The 11,652-nt window shown below is 32.2% G+C and overlaps 1 long non-coding RNA gene across 1 annotated transcript; it reads right to left on the bottom strand.

The window, feature by feature from the left end:
* LOC143048479 (uncharacterized) lies at positions 1-3,110 on the bottom strand. Its single transcript, XR_012969860.1, has 3 exons — positions 2,724-3,110; positions 2,322-2,480; positions 1-475 (listed from the first exon to the last, which is right to left on the bottom strand). It is a non-coding gene; the product is annotated as an uncharacterized LOC143048479 (long non-coding RNA).
* Between the last annotated feature and the right edge of the window lie 8,542 nt (positions 3,111-11,652).

The following is an 11,652-nucleotide window of genomic DNA, read 5'->3' as shown; positions in this document are numbered from 1 at the left end:
TATTGTATATATCAGGATTACATATATTACATTATGGTAATTTCTGAATATCTTCAGAAATAAAAAAAGACATGTTTTAAAGTAAACAAAAGATTCTGTGAATATAACAAAAGGTATGCTGTCTCCATCAAACGCATGTTGCACAAATGATTCGTACAAAATAAAATAAATAATAAATACAATATTTATAGAGCGCATTATATAATAACAACAATTACTCTAAGCGCTTCACATTTAAAAATAAATAAAATACAAAAATACATAAAAAAAGAAATAACTACAAAGCACTAACTTAAAAGAATCAAACAAGCAAATACAATTTAAAAAAAATAAAAAAATAAATGCAAAAGATAGCTACCGTATTGTGAAAAAAATGTTCTCGAAGGCAGAGTTCATTGTTTCAGTATCTCCTACGTAACCATGTTAACCGCCCAGTGCCAACTCAAGGTGTTGTATGATTACAAATTCAAGGTAGCTAAAAAAAACAATTTTATTATACAATTATTTTACATATAACAGTAATAATAAAAGTGCAGTTTTAAAGAGATATTTACAATTTTTTGTACTGTTACATCTCGCTAAATTCACACAAATACCGTTCAAACTGGAAATTGATCAGCCAATATTTTTGGCGACAACCAACAAAAACATAATCTTACCTTAGTATGCCTTAAACGTCGCATAACTACAAAATAGTTGTTGCATTCATAGGTTGCGCTTTGTAAAAACAATACCACGGCTCCATGGATAGATAAAGTACTATGTTTTTTTCTAGATTCTAATATCCAGGTATGATCTGCATTGATGATCTCACTGATATTTGGTAATGTTTACAGAAGGAAAACAGTTATGTTACGGAAATCAAATTATCTGGAAATCTCAAATGTAAGACTGGGTACGGCAACATATTAGCATCAGGTCAAACTTGACAATACTTAAATTAAAGGAAGATAAATACTGAAAAATGCAGCATGATACTAAGTTTTGACCTAGGAAAAAAGTAAGTATTTGTTGATTTTTTTTCCCGTCACAGTATAGAAATGTTTATGATACGTTTTAGTAGTTGTGGTGCCGTTTGATGCGGAAAGGGAACTTAATAGTGAATTGTGTGTATTACACATTACAGTACCACAAGTAAGGACGATGTAACGCGGTTTAAATCTAAACATGATCCAAACTTGATTTCCTGTTATGTCTTTTAGGTCTTAACTTGCAATCGTTAGAGTATGATGAGTTTGAGAGTCCGGAAGTCCCTTTTCATATGCACCACCAAGAGCTGTTGACCTTTTATGTGATAAAATCTTTGTAGTTTGTATAGAGGAATTTAAAAAGCAGAATAGATAAATGACACACATAAAAACCGTAAGACCTAGTTTTGATACATCGATATTTATATGGATCTGAACGTAGTAATACTTGTTTTCGAATTGTTTGTCACTTAATTCGAAGGTAAAATATATATATATATATTCCCGGCGAGGGAAGAATCAAAAATTTGCGAAAGCAAATTTACAGATCTAACATTGTTGGGTTGATGTTTAGACGAGTTGTATATACATTATGTACACAGCCATGTATCACCATCATTGATGGCGATCCGATGGATACATCTGTTGTAGGGTTGTCACTGACTCAGACGTACTTATGAATATAATTATTTTCTGTGACTGTATCTTACATTAATTTGCAGGATCCTTTACTATAGATAATTTAGCTGATCTGTAACAATAACATCTTCATGCATTATATATCATGTACTGTAGTACGCCGCTAGATTAAAACTGACGTGGAAAGGTAACACATGCCCACCGAAAGCTCTTTTTTTAGAGAGCCCAGGTGGTCGTGTGGTCTAGCGGGACGGCTGCAGTGCAGGCGATTTGGTGTCACGATATCACAGTAGCATGGGTTCGAATCCCGGCGAGGGAAGAACCAAAAATTTGCGAAAGCAAATTTACAGATCTAACATTGTTGGGTTGATGTTTAGACGAGTTGTATATATATATATATATATATAAAAGTCTATAAAAACGACCAACCAGCAAATTTACTATGTACCGGATCGTCTAGAATAGGCGATACTATGCAGATAAGGAAAAAATTATATCAGTCTAAAGATTTGCACAACGGTACTGATATAAGATGTTATAATACGAAAATGTTGTTATTAAATCGTGCTGACAAATATTTCGGCTCAACAAATGGCCTTCTTCAAGTGTCACAAGTTTTAACAATACTGATATTTATATATAATTCAAATGCTTACTTTTTCAATTTCCTTTAATAATTTCTCAAGAAATACTAAATCTTACTTTGATTTTTACCTTATATGTTGATTTTCTTGTGGCATTCAATATCTTAGTTATATTTTCTTTTGTGTAGAAACACGTGTCGTCACTTTCTTTCCGTATTGGTGGATATTGTGCCTGATTAACGACTTGACATGGTACTTTCATTAATTCTTTGACCATGTTGTCTGGCATCTGTAATTATTAAAGCTATTTCCATAAATAAAAAGTAGTATACACATTTTTTTACATCATATACAGTACTCATGACTTTAGTCGTGTTAATGCGTTTAATGTGAATTTTGAAAATATATAAGTCTCAGTTGACTATTTCTCTAAAGTAATCATTCCGTGTGTTTCAGATTTGTTCGTTAAGACGAATAAGTAACTTTTCATGTATGGTACATATGAAGGCAGTGATTATGAATTGTAACTTACGGAATAGGGTGGAGTGTTATCCGACCTTTTATGAGCTATGACAATTAGTAATGCCAATATTCCTATGATAGAAATAAAAGCGTAAATCACCAAAACTTTAGTTTTTATAGGTCCAGTCTTAAATATCCATGTAAAACATTGAGTGCAGTTTTTCATACATTGTGCTGTGTTAACTTCTACATTCACATCATCAGCATTAGCAGTTTGGTGCATCAATTGTTGTGCCGCTGGAAGCCCTGCCATTTGAATTAATCACGTTTATCTATACGAAACGAAAGTATAAAATAATCCTAAAAATGGACTGATTAATCATTAGTACAAGCATAAACTTTTTAAAGTTTCAGTTGAAATCTTCAACAACGTTTCAATTGTAATGGTGTTTACATAAGGCAAAACTACGTAATTATACCCCTGTACTTTTCTACGTCACGTTTATGATGATGATGATACATTGCGTAACATTATAGTTTTTCAGGATATGATAAATATATGCAATGGTCTCAAGACTGGTCTATTTTTAGCAAACGGAATTCCCTTAAGTTTAAAAAGAACATGTCTTCAATTAAGGACAAAGACATATAATTTATTGATGGTTTAAAAGTATTAACATACACTTTCAAAGTTATTGTTTCATATTTTGTTTATATATATATAAGATAAGATAAGAATTATATATATATTGAATATCACATTCCTGTAGTATGCAATTATCTATTATAATAATATAGGTCATGATACAAATCGGTTTACAGAAAATGTCAATAAATTTGCCCTTTACATGAAAATGACTTGGATTTCAAAGAATTGTTATATGACGTATTTAGACCATGCACAATAAAATTTTGTTTTCAAAAATGTTTATTTAGCAATGCACTTTACTATTTTTCATGATTTATTTTAGAAAGTATCCTAAAAACCCTTTCTTATATATAGATCAACATTATGTAGATTGAGGTTAAGTGCTCATACTTTATCTATTGAAAGAGGGTGATATCTAAAAATACCAAAGCAGAGTAGGGTATGTCTTTGCTGAAACAATGGAGACATTGAAGAGGAACTACATTTTCTTTTAAAATGTTCCTCCTATAGCTATGTGAGAGATAACCTCATTAAAGAATTAAATACTGTCCTATTGAACAACAAATTACCTTCTTTATCATATAAGTTGCTTATATCAATTATAAAAAGTAATTCCCAAACAATATTAAAAATTGTTGTCAACTATTTGAATGAATGCTTGTTTTTGAGAAACTCATTATTAAAAGGTACTTGATTTCTGTAATAATGTATATGCCTCTCTTTTATTTTTATACATTTCTCTCATAATTATCCACTGTCACTCCTTCATTGTATATATGTTATTGTAGTTTCTCTTTAATTTGTTGCCATAACCATTTATTGTCAATGTGTTAGTGCTAAAAAAAGTTATCTTATCTATAGATATAGATCTCTGAATATGAATAAATTAATAAAAATGAACCAAATTGATTCATTAATTAGTTAAACAATAAGAATCAGTAAAGAAAAGATTCTGCAATAAAAATGTATTTACCATTAAAGTTAAACAAAATGATTCAAAACGTTTCCACTTGAATAAGTGGATACAAAAGAAAACCCGTATGGAAAAGGTTCTATAAAAACGTAATTGCCATGAACAATGATTAAGGTAAACAAATGATTTCAACATTATGTGTTTCCAACAAATAAAAAACATCCAGTTTGTATTGTATCATGAACGTTCATAATATAAACAAACTTTTCTACCAAATATCAAAAGTGACTTCAACCGAATAGCATATTAAACAATTTCAGGTCAACTGCTCATATTGATTGGAAACTCAGTTTCGTAAAAATACATAAATCATAGAAATATAAAAGATAAATGTAAATTATTGCAATGACCAGACATTGATTACATGTCTGGGGTTACCCTCAGGTGTTTTATGGGTAAAACAGTGATTTCAAATACACATCTTACATTTTACTAAATTATAGAGTAAAAAGTATGGACTGTATCCCTTTCAAGTGTCCCTTCTCTCTTTTTTCCGTCAGCTTTTACGTTTAAAAACTCTAAGATGAGAACAAGTATTTCACAAAACACAACATGTGGTAGATAGATTCAAAGCTATCAAAATTCAACAGTTCCTGATATGGCATTTATCGAACAAGATTAAGAACATTTTCGTGCAAAATATTTCCAACACTATCATCATTGGCAGATAACGATTTTTCAGAAACTGCAGGAACTAATTAGACCAACGGTTGGTGTATTATGTTTTTATTTATTCAATATTGTGCTTAGTGTCAATCCGGCTAGTCGAGCAATTTCCAATTGCATTGATAGTTAAGGTTAGATATTTGATTAAACAATAGCTGTATAGTCGAAGAACCAAACCGTGTATCATTTATCATGTCTGTCCGTAGTAACAAGAGGTTAGGAATTTGCCATTGGATGCAGAGGGGCACAGAAAAAAAATAAAAACCATTGTCAACGTCCACTCTCCTTTGAAAGTCTGAGTAAAGCCTTCGAAAATTATTAATAAGTTGTTTTATACAGTATTTTTCATGGTCAATGTCAGCAATAAAAATATGACTTTATCATCCGTATCGTCAATCAATAATTGATGTGAATGTTGTGTCGTTGTTCTCCTCTTATATTTAATGCGTTTCCCTCAGTTGTAGTTTGTTACCCCTATTTTGTTTTTTGTCCATAGATTTACGAGTTTTGAACAGCGGTATACTACTGTTGCCTTTATTTATCATGTACTATACAAATTTGGAACATGCTTCAACGTCGTGTTACTTGTTACATTTAAGGTTAAAAAAAATCAATTGATACAATATTGATACATTTAAAAAAAAAATCTTTGTTATGATTAATTTAAAAATCTAGCATTTGTCAAAAAGATGCAGCATCCCACGTCAAGTTACTTATTTCGTAATATAGGATGTGACAAATAATACTGTGGATATTGATGTATATAAATAGCATTCAAAATTTCCTGTATTTTTACGAAGGTCTTAATTCATGTTTACAGAAAATGTATCCAACTATTTATAGATTATGCGATTTAATGATGAAATTTTTATATTCCTAAACACTCAATATATCTGTTAGTGAACTGTAAGTTTTAGCAGTTCAGCAATCTAAATCAATTTTGGTTGGGTTTTTTTCTTCCGCGGGTACTACTTTTTCTGATATTTTCCCATTGATTTCGTGTATATATCATTAATCACATTTTCTCCAGTTTTCAATTTTCAATTTTGTTGTCTCTTTATTTTTTTAGCCATGGCGTTGTCAGTTTATATTCGACTTATGAGTTTGAATGTCCTGTTGGTTTCTTCGCCACTATTTTGCAAAGGAAACTTGCGTTAATGCATTGTATGAACTTCAGAAAAAACAGATATCATTGAGCAAGCTGTTTAGGATGCTCATATTTGTTGACGGCATTACAATTTCAATTATGCTCATTTAGTGCAGCACATCGGGTACCGTTAATGCTATTGTATGATACTTACATTTATTTGATGATACTTCTGCTGCTGAAATAGAAGTCTACGAGGTCATCGTTAGTCTAGGATCCAGTACTTCATCGAATTATAAATGATTATTTTTGGCTCCGAACACCACTAAAACCTATCAGTTGTCAAATTGTGGATCCGCTACTATTAGATTTGAACTGCTAGTAATATTTTCCTGGTAAACTGAATTTTTCAACTAAAAACGTTTCCTCGCTAAAGAGTAGACGTTTTAACTTGTGTTTGTAAGCTGTAGACATTTTGAACTTCACCAACATATACAACAACACATGTGATTGGAGTGTCTGTTTAGTCAAGATACTGATGATCACTTATTTCAGAACACACTTTTATCTTTCGGAATAAATTTGGCCTTTTCATTGATTGATAAAATCTTTATATAAAGATCAAATGATATCCTGCATATACATTTGATCAAACTCCAAAAAATATTTAAATCATAAACTATGCAGAAAATAGTTTAAAACAAAAATATATATTGAACAATTATTAGCCTACTTGTATTTAGTCCTACTAGTATATGATAACAACATATAAATTATATCTTTACAACGACATAAGTTTTAAAATATTGTCGGCCCTTATTAATAATGGAAGTATCTCGGGAAAAAACTGAATACTGAATTTTGTAAGTTTGATACAGCAGCGTATAGGAAACCAAAAGCAACGTCTAGTCTTCAATGAAAGTTGTAGTAAAGCTTAAACTCTTCTTAAGAATGTAAAGTTGAATCATTTTGTATAATTAAAAAAAAAGAGAACAATTTCAATCCGTAGATACTTTCAAACACCAGTTTTGTTTAAATTTACGTTTTTGTGTTGCCTTCTTCGTAATGCGAATGAATACATTTCCGTTTGCATCATTACTATGGCCCGATACAAATGCGACACACATTTAGAAAATGTAATACGTGTGTCCTTACGATATTTTTTATATACATATAAGACCTTAATGCCTGTCAACGTTGTGGGGACGATATCTTATAATATAACTCTGATAAAATACGCAACAGCTTTGTAGTTTGACGTTTACTAATTACTAAGAAAAAGATAAGGTGACGTCGCCGTTGTGACGTCGACCTTGGTTACAATGTTTCTTCCGAGACGTTGCCGGTCCCGCGGTCTTCTCGACATTCTCGGAGCCTCAAAAAAAATTACTAGAAAAGAAAATTGAAATACAATATATAAATAACATTAAATTAAGATTAAAGTCTTTCAAAACAAAAAATTCACAGTTCTTTCACAGTTGAACTAACGTAGTTCATAAAACAAATTCGCATTACAGTCCATATTCATCGCGTAACACATTTTTAAATAAATATACTTCATCACTTTATTTCAAAAGTCCATAAAACAAGTTTAATGTTCTCTTTAATCGTTGTCGTGTTTCCATGGTAACTTTGCATAATCGTGGTTGTCGCGAAACTCAATTGAAGTTCTTCTATATTTCTCTTTTTCGTCGTGTACTTGTTGAAATTCTACTTCTCGAGCTTCAATCTTCCTAAACGCTTCTAAGTTGTGCTCCTCTGTTTGATGTGAAATAAGTACATTGGAAATACTTGACACTGTTGATAGCTGTGATTTTTCTGAATTTAATGGTCCAGAAAGTAAGTACCCTAGTTCCGATTTGACTGCGGTGGGTCCGTTTCCGCGTACAACTTTATCTTCAACTATTTCCCAATAAAAATCGGCTCCAATTAATAACGAAATTTCAAAGGTATCCTGTTGCGTAACTGGATGTGCGAGCTTAAGATCTTGTAAATAGTTACTGTTCCTGTCAATGAAACGAATGTGGTTCTGTAATGGCGTAGCTATCATAGGAACGATTAATGCATGTATTGGGATTGTATGTCCAGTTTCAGTTTCAACATTAACTGTGGCTTTATCGAGTCGCCTAGCATTAGTGTTGGTTTCTCCAAATGATGAGAGTTGAATCTTTTCGGATCCTTTTCTCTGCAGGTTTAATTCTCGCGCAAGACTCTCCGTTACAAAAGACCTTTGAGCGCCTTCATCAAACAAAATATTCGTATCTGTGCAATGATGATCTGACCAAACAGGGTCCACGGTAGTTTTCAACAATACATTTGAGTGAAATTGTGCTGACGAGTGTAATATTGTTGAGTCTTCTTGTATCTCGGTATCTGCCACAAGATTAACTACAGTCGGTGTAGATGTCGTACTTTCGTTCGTACAATTGTGATTAGAAATATTCGTGTCAGTAAAACGATTTTCACTTCTCTGGTCGGGGTTTGCGGTGTGTTCAACTTCATTACATAAACTAGTGTGGTGTCGTTAACCACAGTTACGACATGAACTTTTCGATTTGCATTCTTTTATGTGATGTGTACCGCGGCAGTTGAAGCATACATTGTTACGTTTAACAATAGCGATGCGTTCATCTAAATCGCGTACTTTCTGGCAGTTGGCAAGCGAATGAATATCTTTGCAGAAAATGCACGGCTTTCTGTTAAATGCTGATTAACATTTCTAGTACTTGCGTTGTGTTTTCTTTGTGAGTTAGCACCGGCGAAAAGGGTAGAATACGAAATATCACTTTCTGTCTGTGTAACTTGTCCGGCTTCCATGATTTGTATTTCCTTAAGTATACTTTTTCTAAGATCTCGTAATAGCCAATTTGTCGTACCATGCTCCCGCGCGAGATGCTTTCTGATTTCTCCGGGCAGTTTGTTGATTATAATCGGGACTAATAAATTACCGTATGAGTCCTGTGTCTGTCCAAGCGATTCAAGTCCTCTAAATAAACTCTCCATTTTGTCATAAAACATTCTCAGGCGTATGAGCTCATTCCGGGGTGGCGTAATATCAAGCAGTCCTTGTAGGTGTGCTTGTGTTATTTTATGAGTCTGTCCAAATCTCTCTATCAGAACATTTACGGCTTCGGCATAGTTAGCGTTAGTTAGAGAAAATCCGGTAATTGTCTGAGCGGCTTCGTTTTCTAATTGGGCCTTCAAATAATTAAACTTTTGAACATCTGTCAATGTTGGGTTGTAATGAACTGCCGATTCGTAAGAATCCCAAAAGCTCGGCCATTCTAATATATTACCATTAAATGTAGGTAAAGTTAATTTTGGCAAACGGTGATTGCTGGATATAGCGGACGGGACAGTATAGCTTGACGTGGAAATTGATGTGGCAATTTGGCTTGTCTCTGTTAAAATTCGAGCGGCATCATTTGACTGTGGCAATGATGGGGCGGCATAACTTGTCTGTGCAATTTCTGGTGAACTAGTAGGGATAAACGGTGGACTGTCTACATTTAAAACTTGATAAGACGAATGTGATGGTTGATTAGAAATAGGTTGTGATGTTTTATCTATGAATATCTTAAAATGTCTCAGTTTAGTAACAAAATTTGTAGTATACTCATCTGTGTCTACGATTTCCGTCTCTATATCCTCTGTTTCCGATGCGTTCTCAATTTGTTCATTCAGTTTGTCGAGTAACTTCTTTTTCTGTTGTAGATTTTCATATGTGGCTAACAGCTCCTCTCTGTCGATTTCTTTTGCGTCGGCAAATTTTCGTAAAAGTCTGGTAACGGCACTACGATTGCCCATTCTTCTTGATTTAAGCTTTGGTAGTTCCATTAGTCACGGCACCATAAATGTGGGGACTATATCTTATAATATAACTCTGATAAAATACACAACAGCTTTGTAGTTTGACGTTTACACTAGTTACTAAGAAAAAGATAAGGTGACGTCGCCGTTGTGACGTCGACCTTGGTTACAATGTTTCTTCCGAAACGTTGCCGGTCCCGCGGTCTTCTCGACACCTGTACCAAGTCAGAAATATGACAGTTGTTATCCATTCGTTTGATGTGTTTGAGTTTTTGATTTCACCATTTGATCCTTTTTGAATTTTCCTCGGAGTTTAGTATTTTTGTGATTTTACTTTTAGTACTGATATTTTTATGTACTTGTCAAGTTGTTTTCTAAAACATTTTCTATAGTCAATATCAACAAAGAAACATATGACCTTCAAACAATAACTGCTGTAAACATTATTTTTTATTTGATTTTGTGACATGGTTCATTTCGTTTATCTGTTTGTATTCCAGATTTTTTCAATCTTAAAATAAAATAACACACTTCAAATATCAAGAACTTCCTGGTTAAATTTGTTAACTATAGAATGGGTTTTGAAATTACAGTTTACATTTTTCAACTACAACTTCTCATGGGAAATTTAAGTAGAACGAATTAAAAACTATAAATCGTCATAACGATGAAGCATTCTACGTCAAGTTACAAAGGATATGACAAATAAAACTGTATATAGATGTTATAAATAGCATATAAAATTTCCTGTATTGTTCACGAAAGGTCTTGATTTTTTAGGTTATGACTACAACTATCGGTTTACAGAAAATGAAAACAACTATCGGTTCATAGAAAATTCTTCATACATTATATTATTTAAAGTTGATATTTTAATATTTCAAAACACTCAATACCTTTACAAGTAAACTTCTAGTCGTCGGAGTATAACTAGTGAAATAGACAGTACTTCTTAACATGCAAATACATATGTTTGTAATTTTATTTTTGTATTTATTTGCTATTATAAAGTATCAGAAACCCTTTACATTTAGAAAAATATACCTCCCTATATGTATAACTTTGTCTCTATTGTAGATATGTACACATTGAATAGTAAAATTGCAGAGATATATTACGATCATCTGTTCATCAACTGTAGAAAAGCAGATATCGATAAGCATACCATAATGACTCAGCCTGGACTATTACATAATAATAGGTCTTGATTTTTTGAGTTTATGACTACAATTATCGGTTCAAAGAAAATAATTCATACACTATTTGATTTAAAGTTGATATTTTGATATTTCAAAATACTCAGTACCTTGATAAGTAAACTTCTAGTCTTCGGAGTATAACTAGTCAATTTGAAACTACATAATGACTACAGCCTGGACATAAAAATCTGTCATGTCTTTAAGGCACCATTACAAACCTGATGTTTATATAAAAGTAAGAATGGAAACGGAGAATGGGTCAAAGAGACTACAACCCGACCAAAGAGCAAACAGCCAAAGATCTCAAATGGGTGGCTATTTGTCGTTCCTGGCTTTATATTGATTATTGTACTTTTTCTTGGATGATTCTGCTGTTTCTGATCTATGTTGTCTATTTAATTGACCCAAATTCTTTATTTATATCGTTACGTTTATTTTTGTTATATATTTCAAAAAGATATGGGTCTGGCATTTATTTTATATACCAAATAAACATGAAAAGTCAGGAGCCTGTAATCTTGTGGTGGTTATTGTTAATGTGTTACCTTTTGTACATATTTGATTTTTTTTGTTTACTATTTTTTACATAATTTAGGCTGTTCAATTTTTTTATTG

Source organism: Mytilus galloprovincialis, chromosome 10, assembly GCF_965363235.1.
Source record: "Mytilus galloprovincialis chromosome 10, xbMytGall1.hap1.1, whole genome shotgun sequence".
NCBI classification, from domain to species: domain Eukaryota; kingdom Metazoa; phylum Mollusca; class Bivalvia; order Mytilida; family Mytilidae; genus Mytilus; species Mytilus galloprovincialis.
This window is presented reverse-complemented; position numbering and strand designations above follow the sequence as displayed.